We start from the raw sequence: 20,679 nt of genomic DNA on the forward strand, positions 1-20,679 counted from the left end.
TGGCAGATAGGTTAGCTGGGCCTGAGACCATAGGAGGATGGTTTGGAAGCACAGAAGGAGAGCATGGTTTTGAGCAGAAGATCAAAAACAAATAATAGGCTTCTCTTAAACAAGCAGAATAATAAAACAGAAAATAATCCTAATAAATTCCTACCATATCAACCCCTGTAGTTAGCGATCACCATCAATGCTATCACCAACTTATATAAAGCGCAAAAATAAACAGAAAAAGGACAGGGAAGAGGAATATGGATAAAGGGATGGAGAAGGAAATGAAGAAATGCTAAGAAAAGAGAAGAAGGGTGGACTAGTTAGCATTCTAAATCTAGAGAGTTCAGTTCATAAAGCCCTGAGTGTGCATTTGCATTTTTGTAAACACATACATTCTTTCTCTTTCTCTCTCACACACACACACATTTTACGAGAAGCCATGAGGGCAGAAACATAGTGGAAAGAGAATGGATTCTGAGTCAGAAATCTTATCTGGGTCTGAGTCCCATTTCTATCTCTCATCACAACTATTTTGCTGATCATTGAGGACAGTCTGTAGTGACTTACAGGAAAATAACACTAATGTTAGGAAAAGTGTAGAAGACAAACAAGTCTGTGGTTGAGTAAATCAATCTAACCGAAAATTTGCAGCAGTCAGGCCTTCAGGAGTAAGGAAAAACAATGCTCTGCATTTCTGCATCTGCTTTCAAAAAATTTCAAAGCACTCTGACATCTATTATCTCCTTATTTTCCTGCGCTACAACCTTTTACAGACTAGGCATCTAAGGCATTGAGAAGTTAAATGCCAAGGCCACACAGCTAATTGATGACTCACATCTCAATCTTTTTCTATTAAGTAGCAGGGAGGAAACTTGAACACTGGATCAAATAAAAGACTTTTCTCACCAGACTACCTCAATTGTCTCTCTGTTTCTTCAAGGCCTGAAATTAGCAAGTAACCTGCCAGAGTAAGGTGAAAATTGCTTACTGTTCTCTCTACAAAAGGTGAGTAGGTAGGCTTTGCTGTAATTATGTAGAGTAGATATATGATTTAACTTCCTTCTTTATTTCTTTGCTGTCTGGATATTTGCTACTGTTTTACATGAGCTCATAAGCAGACAATAAAGTAAAGAGGAAAGAAAAAAATGTAGATAAATGTAGAAATATTAGGATTTGGCACAATGACTCCAAAAGGTCTCTCAGAGTGAAGGTATTTCCACGTCTTCAGATGCCTTCAGGGTCTTGCCCATAAAAGGATTCCCAGAGCAGAAAGTAATGAGTGTGAGGGAAGAGTAAGGAGGAAAGTGGAGGACAATTCACATTGCCTTAGGCCTCCATTCATATTTCCTCTTAAATGCCCACGTCTAGCTTAACCCCCAAGCAAAAGAGAAGATGAGCTCTGCATCCCATTTGCTCCTTCTGAAAATCCATCTTCTCATTGTAGCTTAGTTCCAAGACTCTACTAAATTCCAGGGCAAAACAAGAAAAGTATGCCCATGATGCTCACTCCCATGCCCCACTGGACCTCCAAAAAACTTGAATGTGGAGATTTCCTATCTTCCCCATCTCTAGCATCTGCCCTCTCCTTTCCACTCCCACTACCAAGCCTTCAGTTCAACTCCTTTTTAGCTCTGGCCTTGACTGCTGGAACAGTCTCATGGTTCTCATTTCCCCCAGTCTCAATCCCTCAAATCTTTTCTTCATGCTATTTCAAAATTCACATTCCTAAAGTAGATAGCTGACCCCTAACACACCCTGCAAAATCCTTTCAAAATTTTCTAACTGCATAAAGGATAAGGTTGAAATTCTACCTTACCCATCTCTCCCTGTACCTCCCTGCCTGCCGCCAACATAAACTCCACTCTGGCCTATCAAATTCACAAACCTGACTCATATTTTCTCACCTATCATTGTTTTCACACTTTTCATTGAGCCTAGAATACCCTCCCAAATTACCTACTTCTCATCTTTGTGACATCTGTTTCCCATCCCATCTGAAATTTTGTTTTGATCTTAAAAATTTCCTGTGCTGGTCTCTATGACTTCTTAGCCACAGGTGACAGTTTGGCTCAGCACTTTGGAGATCCACACAAAAGTACCTTTAAATTTTTGTTGAATGTATCTTCATGAATTAGAGAAATCTGCTTTGTTTTCTTTTGTAAATAAGACTAGGAAATACTTTATGATAAATATTCATTTATGAAGAGACCTGTGGCTAAGGTTTTTCCATTTCCCTTGCCTGGTTGTTCTGAATGGTAAATCTCTTATCAAAAATAGAGAGATTTGTGGATAGGACAAATTGCTCCATAATATTTTTACAATGAGAACTTATCCAAGTCAGATCTAGCCCCAATTATCAATTCCACATGTATCTGTATTCTGACAGACCTATCACAGTGACCTATTTTTGTACCGGAGACCGAGTTAAGAATGTGATTGCTTTTGCAAGGAACTGAAATAAAAATTCCAAAAATGGTATTAAGAGCAATGAATAAATCAGACACGATTTTCTGTAAACATGGGCTCATAATATAAGCCTGCTGAAATGTCTGCATATTTTTAGAATCTTTTTTGAGGGGAGGTGGGGGGTCATGTTTGATGATACAAATCCATTGTGTATATATAAAAATCATGGACTAGTCAGTCTTTATAACAGTATTATGAGAGATTAATTATTATTTATCGATGGTTACTGATGCAACTAAATTTAAAATATAAATGTTTGTTGAATTCTGAAAATTTCTTTTTCTCAAATACTTTCATTTCATTCATTCAACAACCATATATGAAGAACATATTCTATGTGCCAAGGACTTAAAATATAAAGGGAAACAAAACACGGTGCTTGTCCTCAAGGATCCTAGAGTCTAGGGAAGGAGAAGGATGATTAAACAGATCATTATGATAAAAAATAATTTGGAAGTTAAAAACAAATGGAAATAAACAAAAAAGGCAGTTACATTGTAATTAAAAAAAAAAACACACATACATAAGAAAGGCAGTGGGATAACATAGGATCATACAACTAGCTAGTCTTGGCCCCTTCAGACTTTACATTCCTATTTATTTTTAGCAACAGCATAAAATAAGGCTTCCTAGTCATGGGAATAATAATGTGGGTGACCTGAAAGAATCCTAAAATCCAACAGTGAGACTGCAGAAATATTTCATGTCGTTAATTTATCTTTGCTGTTGTTGTTGTTCTTTTATTTATGTTTCCAACAGAGGCTTTTGACCAGAAATTTTGTGCCAGGTTTGTGGGCAGAGGTAATGAGAGATTCAGAGGTAAGTTATTCAGGTTTCCTACTTAAATTATTTAAAGTCTGGTATAACTTCAGGTTGAGTTTCATGGCATTAGAACGTTTGGAAAATAGGAAACAAGTGCATTTGATTTAGGTGGATACCTGAATAGCAATGTAAATCGCAGAACTTTAGAGTTGGTCACCTAGTTGAGAAGCCCCTCCATGGTTGAAATATCTCCTATAATAATTCATATTTTCACAGTGCTTCATAAGAGTTGAAAACTCACAAGAATTTTCAAATTCTTTACTTCATTTTATCCCACAATAATATTATGATATTGGTAAAGCAAATATTAACTTACAAAGGAAGAGACTAAGATTTCAAAAGATAAAATTACAAAGCTTTAAAAAAAGGAACAGGACTGTGATATGAACTCAGATTCAAGATTTCAATCCAAGGCGTGTTCCACTACCATACAATCCCTTAAAGGTCATACCTTTAAAATGAGTATATTTCAGATCCACCACTACCCAGCATCACACACACATACACACTCAATCACACACAATGGCTAAGAAGTGAAATTCTCTAAGTCTTTACAATGACTCCCACCATAAAATACCATGTTTTTCTATAAGGAAGGTTCCTTCCTTTCCTATCCTCATCCAGAATAAATCAATTAAGCACCAGAATCAAGATAACCCTAGAATCCCAGAAAGCTCTAAACTACCAGTTAATTTCCAGGAGATTCTCCTACTCTGTCTTAGTTAGAACCCTCTTTACATCTCACCTGAATTATTACTGTGTATTTCTACTGCAACATATTCCAATTGCAACCACTCCATCACAAGCAACTATAGCAGAACCCAACTTAAAATGCTTCCCAAATTATACCACAGTTTCTCCTGCTTCTGTCCCTTTGCACATGCCTTTCTCTACCTACAAAGCTATTCCCTTCTCTGTCCATCTGGCTTATTCAAAAGTTACCACTTCAGAGAAGACTTTCCTGATGCCCCTCACCCCCAGATTAGATTGAGTATATGCTCCTTTTCTGTGCTTTTTGAGCTTAATTCTTTCATAACACTTTCATTACAATAATTTTCTATTTACTTCTTGGTCTCGGCCACTAAGCTATTAGCTCTTTGAGGACTGGGTCATTTATCATTGCCTAACACTCTATGATGCTCAAAAAATGTTTGCATAATGAATTAATGATGGAATGAATGAACCCTATTTCCAAGTGTATTAGTTTCCTAGGGCTGCCATAACAAATTACCACAAATTTGGTGGCTTAAAACAACAGAAATTTATTTTCTCACAGTTCTGTAGGCTAGAAGCCCAAAAGCAGGACGTCAGCAGAGCCATGCTTTCTTTAAAGGTTCTAGAAGAGGATCCTTCCTTGTCTTTTCCTAGCTTCTGGTAGTTACTGGTAATCCTTGGTGTTCCTTAGTTTATACACATATCATTCTAATCTCTGCCTCTGTCACCACGTGGCATTCTCCCCGTGTGTCTGTGTCCAAATTTCCCTCTTCTAATAAAGATATCAACCATTGAATTAGGGCCTATCCTAATCCAGTATGACCTCATCTTAACTAGATTACTTCTGTAAAGACCCTATTTCCAAAGAAGATTACATTCACAGCTTCTGGCTGGACATGAATTTTGGGGGAATGGTATTTAACCTAGTTTACTATGTTACAACTGGAGAGAGAAGAATTTCCTGAAATTCTGCATTTGGAGCACAATAACTAAGTGACCTGCCCAACCACATTTGATCTGACATCTGGGCCACAGCCTTATTTATAAAACAGAAATTTCCCACAGGAAATTACAACTGTTTTTTATCTTAATCTGAAGAGTTCATTCATTCATTCATCAAATATTTACTGAGTGCCTACAACATGCCAAGCACTGTTCTACATGCTAGAGATACAGCAATAAAAAAAGCACACAAAAGTCTCTGTTGTTATGAAGCTTACATTCAAGAGGTGGGGGAGACAGAAAATAAACAAAATAAATAAAACTCTGCACATAATATCAAATTTTGGTAAGTGCAATGGAGAAATATTAAGCAGATAATGAGAATAGGAAAGTTAAGTAGAGTTGTGGACGTTGCAGTATTGAATGGGGTGATTTGAGAAGGTTTCGGTAAGGTGATGTTTAAGCACCTGAAGGAGGTAAGAGAGGCAGCCTTGTGGATATTTGGAGGAATATGGTTTAGGTAGAAGAAACAGCAAAAACAAAGGTCCTGGGGTAGGAGTATGCTTGGGGTGTTAGAGTACAGCAAGAAGACGAGGGTGACTAGGACAGATATAAGGGGAGAGCAGTGAGAGATGAGGTCTGAGGGGTAATGGAGGATAACAAAGAGATCGAGATGTTCTTCCTCTCTCCATTATCAACTAAGTGGTTATTGCAAAGCACTGATGTTCCTAGTTTCTACAAGAAGGAATATTTTGAGTTCTTAAGAAAATAAGTTTCTCCACCTGAAATATGAGAAAATAATCTTATTCCACAAAACTGAAAATGCTATGCTCATTAAATATTAAAATTCAAACATTTTTAGTGTCCTTCATCTTTCTGCCTTATCATTAGGAAATTAGAAACAATGTATATATCTGAATTATAATAAACAAATCTTTATTTTAGGTAAATCACACTTCTATCATTTAAAAAAGTTACTTTCTAGGACACTGTATCAGTCTAGACATGAGACTTGAATTATCTCAACTTGTTTTGTCAAAATGATCATCAAATTCTTTTCTTTAACCAAAAATTGTATTTCCTGACTCCCTCAGTCTTGTCTAAATTTTCAGGACACAATTAGATTCTTATTTGGTGCCACCTTATGGGAGAATTTAACAGAAAATTGTCTATTTAATAAAAAGTCAAAATCTGTCTTTATGGTGAGCTCAAGCTTACAAAGTCCTTTCCCATTACAATAAAATATTTTAAGAAAGCAAACAGTGTTCTAAGTACATGCATGCCTCATTTATGCATACATAAACCCTCTAAGATAAGAATGATGTTGTCCATTTTTCAGATGAGGAAATTGAGGCTCAGAGAGGAGTAGTAGTTTGATCAAGGTCATATCTAGTGGCAAATAAGATTCAAAACTATTTGTGCCTGACTTCAAAGCCTTTGTCCTGAATCTCCAGGCTCTTGTTCCTCCTTCATATTCTTATCTCATGCAATTTTCCCAACAACCCTGCAAGTTACACATTATATCTCAAATACCCAGCACACATTTTCAAAGAGGATAAATAATGTGCCATAAGTCACAGCTATTTAGTGGTGTATTCATCCACTCGTTCATAACATTCATTTGTTTGACAAATATTTATGAAGTAACTACTCTGCTAAGCACCGGATATACATAGTGAAGTAAACAGCCAGTCTTCTGGAACTAACAGTCTAAAGAGAGAGAGTTTCACAATGGTAACTAACATTTATTAAGGGCTTATTATGAGCCAATCACTCTTCTAAGCATTTTACTGGTATCATCTCATTTAATATTCATAACAGCCTCATGAGGTGGTTTTTTAGACAAGGAAAGTGAACTGCAAAGAAGTTAACAGGACCAAGGTCTACAGATTGTAAGGGGGTGTAAACCAGGCTTTGAACCCAGGCAATTTAACTCCAGAGCCTGTGCTCTTATTTACTATGCTATATTTCTAAGAAGAAAGAAAGAAAGAAAAGAAAAAGAAAAACAGACAGAGAGAGAGAGAAGGAAAGGAGAGGAGAGGACAGGAGAGGAGTGGAAACAAAAGGAAGGGAGGAAAGAAAGAAAGAAAAGAAGGAAGGAAGGAAGGAAGGAAAGAAGGAAGGAAGAAAAGAAAGAAAGAGAGAGAGAAAGAAAGGAAGGAAGGAGGGAAGGAAGGAAGGAAGGAAGGAAGGAAGGAAGGAAGGAAGGAAGGAAGGAAGGAAGGAAATAATTAAAGTTGAGATATGGATTTAATGCTGAATTAAATTGCTGAATTGCTCTTTTCATTGCATCATACTGCCTTCTAACATTTTCTCCAGGTAGTCCTATGGGCAGCACCCCTGGAGACCCAGTGGTCAACTCTAACAGGAGGGCCAAGCTAGCTTACCAGTGACATAAGCACCAGCAGACACCACCTTTACCACTCTCTTTCTTCCATCCAGCAGCTTGTGAGAACCCTGAACACAGCACTAGTGGGCATTCCAGACATCTCAATGCTGGCACAGACAAGCAACCATTCCAAGCCTGGAAACTAAACAAGAAGCAGTCAAGGAAGTCAAGAAAGCAAGGAAGGCAGGATTGAGTGTATCAAGCAAATCCAACACCAAGAAAGTAGCTTTGCTGTTAACTTTAACAATAAAATCAGCATTTATTATCTATAAACTATTAGAAGTAGCTGAAGAATCATTTACAATTTTCAAGGACATAGGACTAAACAGCAATGTCATAAGAATTTCCAAGCTTGGAAAAGCCAGAAGCACCTAAATGAAGCTGGTCCTTTCCTGGAAAATGAGAAGATGAGAGAATGGCAGTGATAGCAAAAACTAAAACAACAAACAAATAAAAACCATGAGAAGAATCTAGAGTACAGGGGAGATTACAATATAAGCCTTACTAAAACATCTGGACCACTTCATGACGACGATCAAAAAAATTAAGAAAGCAGTTGTAACACCAAGGTTGGCTGTTGGCAGTGCAGTAGGGGTGGAGGTTGGAAAAACTTTAACCAACTCTCAAGCCACACCAAATAAACATTCTGAGTAAAATGTGTTGTTATAATACTAACTCAAGACAAATCACTCATTTAACCTTCCAACTGGATATCATGCAGGTGTTAAGAGCAAGATTCCAGGAAAGCCTGCTTAGGTTTAAAACCAGTTGCACCACTTAAAGAACCTTGGCAAATTACTGACTCGCTTCATGCCTTAGTTTCATTATCTTCAAAGTGGAAATAATTGCATTACCTATCTCTTGGTTTTGTTGTGAGGATTAAATAAAATTAATCTCTGTAAAACACTTAAAATACTGCCTGACACATAGACAGTGCTGTATCAGTGTTTGAGATTATTACTTTCCTAAACGCCCCTCCCATATGAATTTCTAGAGCCACAACTGCTTGAGGACATAATAATTGACAGAATTCAGCTGTGGGGTAGGAAGTAACAGGGGAGGGAATACAGAATAGCTTTCACATTCATGATAAGAACAGGTTTCATGTTGCTCATAAGTGTACTTTATACTTTTCCAAAGACAGGAACATTTTTAATACAAGTTGACAACACTTCCTCCTTCTCTTCACATTCTTTTCTTGAGTCCTTACCTCTGCCAAGAGGATGTGGGGGAAAGGCAACGCTGACTGGGCTGTGTGTGGTGGCTGCACTGATTAGAGGTTCTCCAAGTAAAATTCTGTTATGGTCCATGCTGTTTAAACTTAATGAAGACAAGCTGGGATCAAATATCAGCAGGAAATGTTGCTAGAAAATGTTTTCTGAAATGTGACATAAAAGCTTTCACCATGGATTGGTGGTTACCAGAGGGGAAGGGGGGAGGGAAGAGGGTGAAAGGGATAATTCGGTACATGTGTGTGGTGATGGGTTGTAATTAGTATTTTGGTGGTGAACATGATGTAATCTATGCAGAAATAGAAGTATAATGATGTACACCTGAAATTTTTACAATGTTATAAACCAATGTTACTGCAATAAACAAAAAATTAAAAAAAAAAAAAACTTTCACCAAAACCCTTAGCAACTGCGTCATTATCTCTGAGTGATGGCATTTTGAGTGATTTATATTTTCATCTTTGCACTTTTCTGTATTTTCAAAAATTGACAATGAACATAAATTGCTTTTATGATCAGAAAAAAATTACAAATCTCAAGGAGTTGAAAAGAGAAAGATACTAGGGAGTTTATCTATGATTAACACAATCACGTAAAATAAGCAAGCAGACAAAGTTTAGAGAAAGTACTTAAAGGAAAAAAGTATCAACAATCATTTTCTCAATGGATGATATTATCCTATCTTTTATTTTTATTTATTTTCCAAGTTTGCAATAATGAACATGTCGTACTTTCATTAGGGAAGAGTGCCAATTAATTTTAATTAAAACATAAAACCTCAAGCAGATTTATCTTGTTTGAAATACAAACCTTTGTTTTTCGTCTTGATTGAATTACGCTTTAAATTTACTGGAAAATTATTTCCTGCACAAACTATAAATGAAAAGAAAGCAGGCAGGAGAGGAAAAAGGGACTGACGTGAAATGATGGAGTGAGAAAAGTTATTTACAGTTTCCGACCTCTTCTAGGCTTTCAGCATTGCCCAGCAATCCTTTTAGTTGTCTCTAGTCAGCTACTTCTCCCACACACTAAAGTGGCTATTATAAACCTTCATCACTCCCATCAAGATGCTGTCCCAGCCCACTCTGTTTCCACAGATGACCTTGCTTCCCACTTCATCGAGAAAACAGCAGTCATAAAACACAAACTTCCTTATCTTCCATCCTCCAGCGTCCATCTCAAGCTCACCTATCCTTAAAATCTTAACCCAAGCTCATCTCCTCTCCTTCAGCGAAGAAGAGGTAGATATTCCTCCTACTTTCCAAAGTCAACTCTCTTTTCATGCTCCTGGTCCCACTGTTTGTATCTCCCTTCAGTTGTTACCTTAGTCTCTTCTCCGCTGATTCCTTCCCTCCAGATTATCTCTGAGTTCTGTCTCATCCCCATGTTACTGCCTTCTCTTTCCTTTTCTTCTCTCTGTTTGTCAAACCCAAAGCAATTTGACGTTGATTTGGAGCAGATATTATTATGCTGCTAGCCCGCAGGTGGTCTCAAACATCCCTACAGCTTCTTCTGCGTCCACCTTTAAATTTCTGACTCCCATTTCTCTATCTCAAATCACAGCCTCTCTTCTTAGCTCTCAAACCATATTCTTAAACATCTCCATCTGGATATCTCATAGATACTTGAAGTTAATATGTCCAATACTGAACTTATTCCTTCCACTGTGGAACTTGCTCCTTCTCCAGTATTTTCTAACTCCTCAACGCCATCGCCTGCCAGACACTCATTGTGGAAACCTCTGAGTCATCTCTGATTCATTCCTCATCTCCTTCATTCAGTCAAACATAAATTCCCATAATTTCTACTTCCAAAATATTTCTTGAATTCAACCTCTGCTCTGCAAATCCAATTTGTTAGTTTAGGTCTCCTCATCTGAAATAACTTGAGTAGTCAGCAGACCTTTCCTTACTGGTTTCTAATCCATTCTTCACGTGGTCGCCAGAGTTGTCTTTCTAAAGTATCATGTCATTTACCTGTTAAAAAACTTCCAATTGCACCCTATGGCTCAGAAAAAGTTCAAATTCTTTACATAGTATATAAGTCCTTCACAGTCTGGTACTCATGTGTATTACCAAATTCCTCTCTCTTCCCTTCTCTGATGCACCTTAAGATATAACAGCACAAACATGCCATGTGCCTCTAAGTCCTGTGCCTTTGCACGTGGTCCTTCCTCTGTTTAAAATGACTTATCTACCTTCTTCACCTGCCAGATTATTCTTACTTTAAATCAGTGCTTCTCAAATTTTAATGTACTTACAATTCACCTGAGGATCTTGTTAAAATCAAATTCTGACTCCATAAGGCTGGCCTGGGACCTGAGAAACTATATTTCTAACAAACTCCCAAGTAATACTTGGAGAGTAATACTTGGAGAGGATTACCTGGGAGTAGGTAATGCTGCTGCTAGTCTATTCACCACATTTTGAGTAGCAAGAACTGGGCCCAGCTTAAATATGACCTCCTCTGAAGGCTTTCTGTCTCTTCTAGAGTTAGTCATTCCTAGCCCTCTGCTGCTATCAGAACACCATATTGTCCTCTCTTATAGCTCTTTCATTTTGTGACATAATCATTTGTTATATTTCTTTATCTCCTACTAACCCACAATTCTTTGAAAGGTAAAGAACATCCCTTGTTCTCACATACTTACCTCTAGCATTGTCTGGCATATAGTAGGCACTGGTTGAACATTTGTTGAATGAATTCATAAATGAATAAATAAAATTAGAAATACTATTGAAACTAAATTCCAACGGAGTCAATAAATCTTTGTTTTTACTACAATCAAACCACAAATATTTATTGAACATCTATAATTCTTATTTATTTTTGTATCAAACTTTATAGCTCAGTGCCTGAAATTTAGTAAAATAACAGAGCACGTTTGTTAGACAGGTGGCTGGCTGGCTGGCTGGATGGTTGGCTGGTTGGCTGGCTGAATGGCTGAATGGATGGATAAATTTCAAAAATAAAGGGAAGGCTGTAAGACAAACCAGCCTGTTACGAATAATCATTCACAACAAATAAATCAGCAAGAAGACTAACAATATATTTATGACAAATTCAGTGATTCACTTAAGTTTCATATTGAATATTTTAGGACAAAACATTGAGACACGATAACACAAAGTGATTAAATACACAACAAATTCATAAATGTGGAAAGAGGGTGAACACATTGGAGAAACTGGTAAAATAACAAACTAGGGGGCTTGATGTGTTGGAAAGAGTGATTCCCCTAACGCAAATTCAAGTTAACACAATGGAAAAACAATATCATTGTGCCTGAGTCCCGAAAGTCTTCATCCTATGACCTAAAATTCTGAAAACTTTCTGGGTTGTAGCCTATCCCTTCTCTCCCAGTAAAAAAAAAACTTACAGCAAACACTCTGCAAGGCCAAAGCTGAGTTATCAACCAAGGACACTGCCTGTGATAGTTAAAAAAACAAGGAGCTTGTACATCAGAGTTAAAACTCTTTGGTGAAGCTTAAGCCTTCTTAACCAATGTTACATTTAGACATCTTGGCTTCTTTTTCAAGCTGCTGCAAAAGAGAGAATGGTGTCAGGGAGGAGAGTTAGAGTGGGAATGACTTCAGGTGAAAACCATTCCCAATGCCTGCCAAATCACAGAACGTCAAAGGCAAAACTAGAAACTGGAATAAAGCAGAAATAGCATCTATGAAAGGAAGGTTGCCAGGTCATCCTAGAGATAATCAATCAGCTGAAGATATTACCAGAACTCTTGAAGTCAAGAGAAATGATAAGCTAAGTTATAAATAAATGTTATAAAGAAAGTTAAGTTATAAACAAAGATTACCTGTCTTTAATATGAAGCTAAGAAACAGAAATTTTAATGAAGAAAAAAATTCTTGCAAGTATTCCTGTCATAGGTTTAATGGATATTGTTTTTGTTTTGTTTTTCTACTAACTGTGAAAATATACAATGGTTATCTCTTTAGTCGCTCATAAATAGTCATATATGACTATTTAAAAACAAATAGCTGAATGTTACAGATATTTATGAATAGCTCAAAGGATCACTAACAGGGCATATAAAAGGCACTAACATGAATCTAGTATTGAAGACAGGCCAATAAATCTGCAAGTATTTTCTGTCTGCCTTGCATAATCCTTTCTTAGCTACCTTAAGAGATAAGGAGCTCAATCTCCACACTGCAGCCAAAGTGATACCACAGAATATGTCAACTATGTTGCTCCTCTCCTCAAAACTCCCTCCAATGGCTTCCCATCCCATTCAGAAAAATTCCAAGTCCATGTAGAGGCATTCACAAGCTTACGTGATCTAGCTCCCCACTACCTCTCTGGGCTCCTCTGTTACTACTCTATCCCTCTCTCACTGCCCTCTAGCCACACTCTTATCTTATCTATTTCACATACTTAGCAGGTATACTCCAGATTCAGCACCTTTGCAACATGCTGCCTCCGGCCAGGATGATATTCTCCTGGGTATATGAAAGTGTTATCTCACTTTCCTCAGGTCTGCAAAGATGACATCTTTACAGAGATGCCTTACTTCACCACTCCTCAATGACATTTCCTAAATCCCTATTTTTATTTTTTCCTGTTGCATATGTCACTGCCTGGCTTGCTCCATATTTATTTGTTTATTTATTTTCTGTTCCCTATCCCCTCTCTCTCAGGAGGAGTTTAATTCATTGTTGTATCCTCAGGCCCTAGAATAGTGTCTAGTACATAGTAGGAGCTCAATAAACATTTATTGAATGACTAACTAGCAAAGGGTTAAATATGATGAGACCACCAACAGGGGCTTATGAGGTCTGCTTTATACCTGAGTTGTTCCCTGCAGGAGGAATAGGAAGGTTGCCAGACAGCAAAGGGGTTTCAAGGAGGAGAAACAGTATTTCAAATGAAAGAACTGCATGAGAAGAATCAGACAGGCAAACATGAGAGAATATTTTAAAATTGTTTAAAGCCAGTGAAGCAGAGAAATGTATACTTTAGAATGTTTCCCATTTAAGGTGAGGTTTTTATCCTTTTTAGAGATTTCTTTCCCAAGGGTTCAAGGCATCTGAGGTATTTTTATTTCCCTTTATCATTATGAAATGTACCTCTAGTAATACTTATATTTAAACCTACTTTGTCTGGTATTAATATAGTCACTCAGCCGGGGTTTTTGTGATGAATGTTTGCATAGTTTATCTTTTTTCATATTCTTATGTTTACCCTATTGGCATGATTATATTTAAATTTTTCTCTTGTAAACAGCGTATAGGTGGATCTTGTTTTTAATTCAATCTGACAATCTCTGCCTTTTAATTGAAGTTCTTAGCCTGTTTATACTTAATGTAATTATTGATATGGTTGGGTTTAAGAATATTATTTTGCTATTTGTTTTCTATTTGTCCCATCTATGTATTTTTTAACCTCCTTTCTTATCCTATTTTGGATTTAAATAATATATATAATATTTTATTTTATCTTCTCTACCAGCTATTTTACTATATCTTTTTTTGTATTTTTGGTGATTATTCTAGGAATTAAATGTTTCCTTAAGTTATCATGTTCCACATTGAATTAATGTTTAATCACTTCATATATGATTGTAAGAACCTTATAATAGTATATTTCCATTTACCCTCTTTCTGTCTTCAGTGGGGTTTTTTTTATACATTTTTCTATCTGTTTTATAAATCAATAACATGTTATTACTTTTGCTTTAAAGAGTCAATTATCTTTTTAATAAATTAAGAGATGAAAGAAAAATGTATTCTATATTTACCCACATATTTACCATTTTTGGTGCTCTTCTTTCCTTTATGATATCTGAGCTTCTACCTGATATCATTTCCCTTCATTTTGAAGAACTTCCTCTAATATTTCTTCAAGTACTTTAAGCTGCTCTCTGACTGCCTCACCAAGTTTCACCCTGCATTTGTGCATCTTAGTTTTCAGCAAGACTCTGTGGTATTTCCTATGCAGATTATTGAAGTTCTCTGGGCAGTTCTCTCATTTCTAGTATTTTGCCCTGCAAATTCTAGCCAATTTAGCAGCAATAAGTTCAGGTATCACTTTCTTCCACCCTTTAAAATTTTTCCTTTCTGCTCGGCAAAAAGGTAAGATACAGATAAAACTCACCTTGTGTATTTTACTTCTTCAAGGATCACAATCTTGTGTTGTCTCCTGTCTAATGCCCCAAAACAGTTGCTTTATGCGTTTTGTCCAGTTTTACATCTATTTGGCACAAAAGTAAGTCTGATACCCATTATTCCATTACCTCTGAACAGTGTGTCTTTTGATAATTTATATTTTCATCAAAATCTTCAAGAGAAATTAGCCCACTTCAATTTACGGAAAATGCTCACAAAATAACCAAATTTACAAAACCAGTTATTATCAAACCACCAATAAATCATATTTACTTTCTCCTAGAACAAAAATCTGACTTTATTTTTTAATTCAAAGATATTAATATCCCTTTCCATGACAACAGTCTCACTTCTTCATTCAAAGCAAAATAGATAGATAGATAGACAGACAGACAGACAGACAGAATGAAGCATTTTTATGAATGTGGTATCTGGATAAACTAAGTACCAATAGCTTCAATATTGCTTATGAATCCTTTCTTTGATTTTCTCCTACAGTAGCAATTTATTTTGTACAAAACAATTTATTTTTAAATTGTTAAATTTAAATTTTAAATTAATTTAAGTTTTAAATTAATTTAAAATACAATTTATTTTTTACAATTTATTTTTTACAATACAAGGGACAGAAGTAGCTAGGGCATTAAATAAAAATTGGCATTACTCTTACTTTCTCCCTCTACACTATATCTGAACTCACAATATGGCAAATATGAGACAAAATAATCTATCTAATTACCTTTATTTTTCCATATTAGAAATATGTTTAAGACATGGAAATACAGGAAACCCTATCACAGGTTTATGAGGCCTTAATTAATGGTACTTTGCAAACATAAGTATTTCCAAATGGACTTTTATTTGGTGCCCCAGATGATTTTACACCTGAGAAATACATCATAGTAAGTCTTTAGATAGAAGAAAGGTCAAACAGAAACTCCAGTCTAAAGATCTTGGTTCTACACGGCATATATTTCTTTCTGCCTATAAGTTATACTTAATTCTGTGTGGAATTTTTGTTTTTTCATACCTTTCATCCTTTAATTTGTTTTTGTTGTAGTAGTTTGGGATATTACCATAATGTTACTTTTCTTTTCCTCATAAGATAAAAAGGCCTTTTCCTTGGTCATTCTCTTTGCTCTGACATGATGTGGGTGACTTCTTGGTGCTATTTCCCGCTCCTCCTGTCCCCAGCTACAGTTTGAGGTCTGGATATTTCTTATTCTTAGAAGGGGAAGGAGAAAAACTAGACTAAGCAGACATGGAGTCTTTGGAGTAAAACTGATCACTCTCTCATCTGAGATTTTGTTAAACATCCTGTCCTAGGATTGATTCTTCCTAACTGAGTTATATTTCAGATGGTTTCCATAAGATCCTTCATTTTCCACACAGCCAACCTCACTATTTACTTTATCATTTCACCTGTTTCTTCCAGCAGTTATTTCCAGTAGCCTTTACTTATAACTTACTTACCAATTCAATTTTTACTGGAGATAAGGGGGGCAGTATGGGTGGGACATGGAGAGGGAAGCTGGATGCCACCAGAAGCCAAAGAGTGTCGTGCTTTTCCATTCCACTCTAAAAGCTTGATTTTCTTTCTGTGGCCACTAGTTTTTCAAGGTTGTTGCATTAGAGTATACCCCTTTCCTTGTTTGGTGGGGTTGTTGGTATGTGTGTGTGTGTTGGCTAGTTCTAACTATGTTTTGCTCATGTAATTAAATATTGGGACAGGGAAAATCTGTGCTGAAGTTTCGACATGGTATCTTAATCTAGAGTCAACTTTAATTTGATTTTCATAACAATCCTGAGGGTTATTAGCTCTGCCACTTTAAAATCCAAAGAGGTTACAAGTGTTAATGAGAAGATTAAGCAGGATTATAAATTTTTCATTCTTTAACTATATTAATTGAGCTCCTACTATGTGTCAAACACTGTGCTGGGTAATGAAGATACAGAAATGAACAAGACAGACATGGCCCCTTGCCCTCAAGAGCCCCTCCTCTAGTAGGGGAAATAGACACTTAAACCACTGATTATAATACAGTAAAATAAGTTCTATGATACAGCAAGGTATATCTCATAACAAAGATGCCTAATATAATGTCAGTGAGAGCTTCTCAGGTCAATAAAATACAAAGTCCAGTGCTGAAATACAGCAGATGCTGATAAAATGTTAATTCTCTACAATGGACTGAATGATTGTATACTCCCAAAATTCATACGTTGAAACTCTAATCTCCTATGTGATGATATTTGGAGATGGGGCCTTGGGAGGTAACTAGGTCATGAGAGTGGAGGCTTCCCGATGGAATTAGCATACTTATCAGAAAAGATGAGAGAGAGCTTGCTTCCCCTCTCTGTGTTCTCCACAATATAGTAAGATGACAACCATCTACAAACAAGGAAGAGAGCTCTCACCATGATCTTGAACTTTACAGCCTCCAGAGTTGTGAGAAATAAATGCTTGTTGTTGAAACCACCGGGTCTATGATATTCTCTTATAGCAGCCTGAGCAGACTAACACATTCTCTTCCTTCCTGAACCTCCAAACGTCTGCAAAACATATTGGCATTCTGTATTGCCTACTTCTAATGGTGTTGGAAAGAATCCATTAGACAGTGTGCACAGCAACACTATTTATTATCTCTAGGTGTAGGCTGATGAGGATAAAATTCTGAGAGCCACATGTAGATCTTGCAGGTTAAGGGCAGGATCTGCTTATGTCAGATACTTTAACCTGAGGTTTTAGCAATGCACCTGATAGCAGTAGGATAGTAGGAAGCACCTAGTGATAAATTTTGAGTAAACAATGAAATGGGGCACTGGTGGGTACCAGAGGGGGAGAAACAGATGTTTTCCACCATACTTTCCATCTCGCCATTAGAAATTAAGTCCATAATTCTATCTACGAGATGATGGTCTCATCTGAGTGAAAATATGTTCATCATAATACCTTGGGTTAAGATGTTCAGCCTGGAAATCATGCCTCAGGGCTGGAAGTAATGTTTTAGATTCTCTCCCTTCTGGAACAATTTTTTGTCTATCTACAGCCACTGATAATATAACCTTTGTGGTTTTAATGGAGTTCTTCACTCTGTACTCTGTATTTGCATAGTGTCTTTTCATCAAGGGAAACAAAAATCATCACAGGCACTAATTAACCTTACCAATGTTTCTGTCAGAAAAGAAGATTATAATGTTACTATATATGCATCTATCTAACCACTGATTCAATTTCACAAATATTAGGGAAGCCTACAACATGTTCATCTCAGTAGTTTAATGAAGACAATCTTTTAAATAAATTCTCAATTTCAGCTCATGCAATAGGGCATGTAAAAATACAGATGCAATAATTTCTAAATCAATTTTGACCAGTATATTTAAGTAGACAACAGAAATGAAGAGAAAAATCTTTAAAATAACTTTAGATCATTCCCTGCAATTAGTAATTCATTTCAAAAGGGTGCAGTTTTTAAGAGCAAACAATCAGAATTTTTAAGTGTTTCTCAAATGTAAGTATCATATAAAAATGTTCTGTTTAAGTTGATAGAAATACAGGTGTGCTTATATTGTGTGCCTGTGCGTCCTTCCATTCATCCTTTCATTCATCCATCCATCCATATATCCATGCATTTATCCATCCAACAACTCTTTAATGTCAACAATCATAGTAATAAAAGTTTAGGAGTGCAAGCGAAACTCATTTTTGTTTGCAGTTGTTAAGGAAAACTGCACAAGACCAACTGAGACCTAATGAACGATTAGGATTTTAATAGGGGTATATAAACACAGAAAGAATTATAGGTAGAAGGAAAAGTCTGGACCAAACTGCAGAAGTAGGAAAGAGTATCCTCAGGAGAAGACAAGTCAATATAAATAAGTTAACATAAGTATTTATCATTACTTATAACTATTTGTAAGTAATATAAATAAGAGGACTTGGAGTAGGGAGCAGAATTATAGGAAATGAGACTGGAAAAGCAGTGAGGATGTAGATTTTTAAATGCTTTGAATACCACAATAGATAACATAGAAATTATTTCATTGTTAGTGATGAGCCACTGAAAGCTGTTGAGCAACAAAATAACCAAAGAGGCACTTCTGGAAATCTAGTCCAGGGAAATGTGCAGAATATATTGTATGAGACATTGACTAACAGTAAGGGCACAGGTCAAGAGACATCTTCAGGAGATAAAAGTACTATGCATATATCATTTACTTGTGCTTTAACAGCTGTGTAGTCAGGATGAGGAAAGGATCAGGCATATCTGAGGTGACTTACTAAAAAAATTTAAGTCCCTATTCTAAGATCTTAATATGTACTAACTTATTTAATCCTCACAACAAACTATAAGTCAGATATTATTCTTCATTCCACTTTACAAATGAAGAAACTAAAGCACAGAGAATTCAAATACAGATTCTAACACCAACACTCAAAAAATTGGAAAACAAAAAAAAATTTGCCAGGGCTGGCCCAGTGGTGTAGCGGTTAAGTGTGCGCACTCCGCTGCGGCAGCCAGAGGGTTCACAGGTTTGGATCCTGGGCGCACACCAATGCACCACTTGTCAAGCTATGCTGTGGCAGCATCCCATATAAAGGAGAGGAGGATGGGCACAGATGTTAGCCCAGGGCCAGTCTTCCTCAGCAAAAAGAGGAAGATTGGCATCGGATGTTAGCTCAGGGCTGATCTTCCTCAAAAAAAAAAAAAAAAGTTGCCATTTGTTGAGTGCCAACTCTATTAGCTTTCTAAGGTTTCCATAATTAAATACAACAGATTGGGAGGCTTAAACGATAGAAATTTATTTTCTCACACTTTTGGAGGCTGGAAGTCCAAGACCTAAGTCCTGGCAGAGTTAGTTTCCTCTGAGTCCTCTCTTTGGCTTGTACATGGCTACCCTCTTCCTGCCTCTTCACATGGTTGTCCCCTCTGTGTGTGTACAGCCTTGGTGTCTCACTATATGTCCTAATCTCTTCTTATAAGGACATCAGCCAGATCAGATTAGGGACCACCCCAACACCTTCATTTTAACCTAATCACCTCTTTAAAGACCCTGTCTTCAAATACTGTCACATTCTGAGGTTCTGGAGATCAGAGCTTCAACAGAAGAATTTTAGAGGGATGCGATTCAGCCGTAACACCACCAATGCATCAGATGTTTTATATATGTTTTTAATTAAACCTCAAATAACTATATAGTAGTTGCCCCTTATCTTCAGGGAATATGTTCCAAGACCCCCAATGGATTGCTGAAACCACGCATAGTACCAAACCCTATACATACTATGTTTTTTCCTATACATGCATGCCTATGATAAAGTTTAATTTATAAATTAGGTACAGTAAGAAATTAATAATACTAAAACAGAACAATTATAACAATATGCTGTAATTATAAGTTACCAGGGATCTTAACAACCTCAGCATACGATTTTTTTCTTTCCTTATTAAGTCAATAACTTTCACTTTTTCACTTAAAGGAAGCACTTTACGGCTTCTCTTTGGAATGTCTGAATTGCCAGCATCACCACTCTTGCGCTTTAGGGCCATTATTAAGTAAAGTAAAAGGGTCAACTTGAACACAAGCTGTGATATAGGGACAGTCAATCTGATAACCGAGACGGCTGCTAAGTGACTAATGGGTGGGTAGCATATACAGCGTGGATATACTAGACAAAGAGATGATTCACATCCTGGGCAATATGGAGTGGGATGGCACAAGATTTCATCACGCTACCCAGAATGCTGTGCATTTTAAAACTCATGAATTGTTTATTTCTGGAATTTTCCATTTAAAATTATCAGACCATGGTTGACCACAGGTAACTGAAACTGAGGAAAGTGAAAGTGCGGATAAGGGGGAACTACTGTACAAGATTCTTACTACCACGTGCATTTAACAAATAAGAAAATTGAGGTTCCAAAATTTTTAATAAATTGCCCAAGTTCACGTAGTTAGAAAAAAAGTAGACTGGGAGTTGAACCCAAAT

The 20,679-nt window shown here is 36.5% G+C and overlaps 1 protein-coding gene and 1 long non-coding RNA gene across 2 annotated transcripts in view; one reads left to right on the plus strand and one right to left on the minus strand.

Annotated features, from left to right (window-relative positions):
• DLG2 (discs large MAGUK scaffold protein 2) overlaps window positions 1-20,679 on the minus strand; it is a 1,864,788-nt gene that overhangs the window by 1,519,150 nt on the left and 324,959 nt on the right. The gene's annotated exons all lie outside the window — the stretch shown is intronic.
• Window positions 911-8,821, plus strand: LOC147916651 (uncharacterized). Its single transcript, XR_015552792.1, has 3 exons — window positions 911-996; window positions 3,217-3,276; window positions 7,378-8,821. It is a non-coding gene; the product is annotated as an uncharacterized LOC147916651 (long non-coding RNA).

This window comes from Ceratotherium simum, chromosome 7 (genome assembly GCF_057802395.1).
Source record: "Ceratotherium simum simum isolate JZ-2026a chromosome 7, ASM5780239v1, whole genome shotgun sequence".
Taxonomy (NCBI): domain Eukaryota; kingdom Metazoa; phylum Chordata; class Mammalia; order Perissodactyla; family Rhinocerotidae; genus Ceratotherium; species Ceratotherium simum.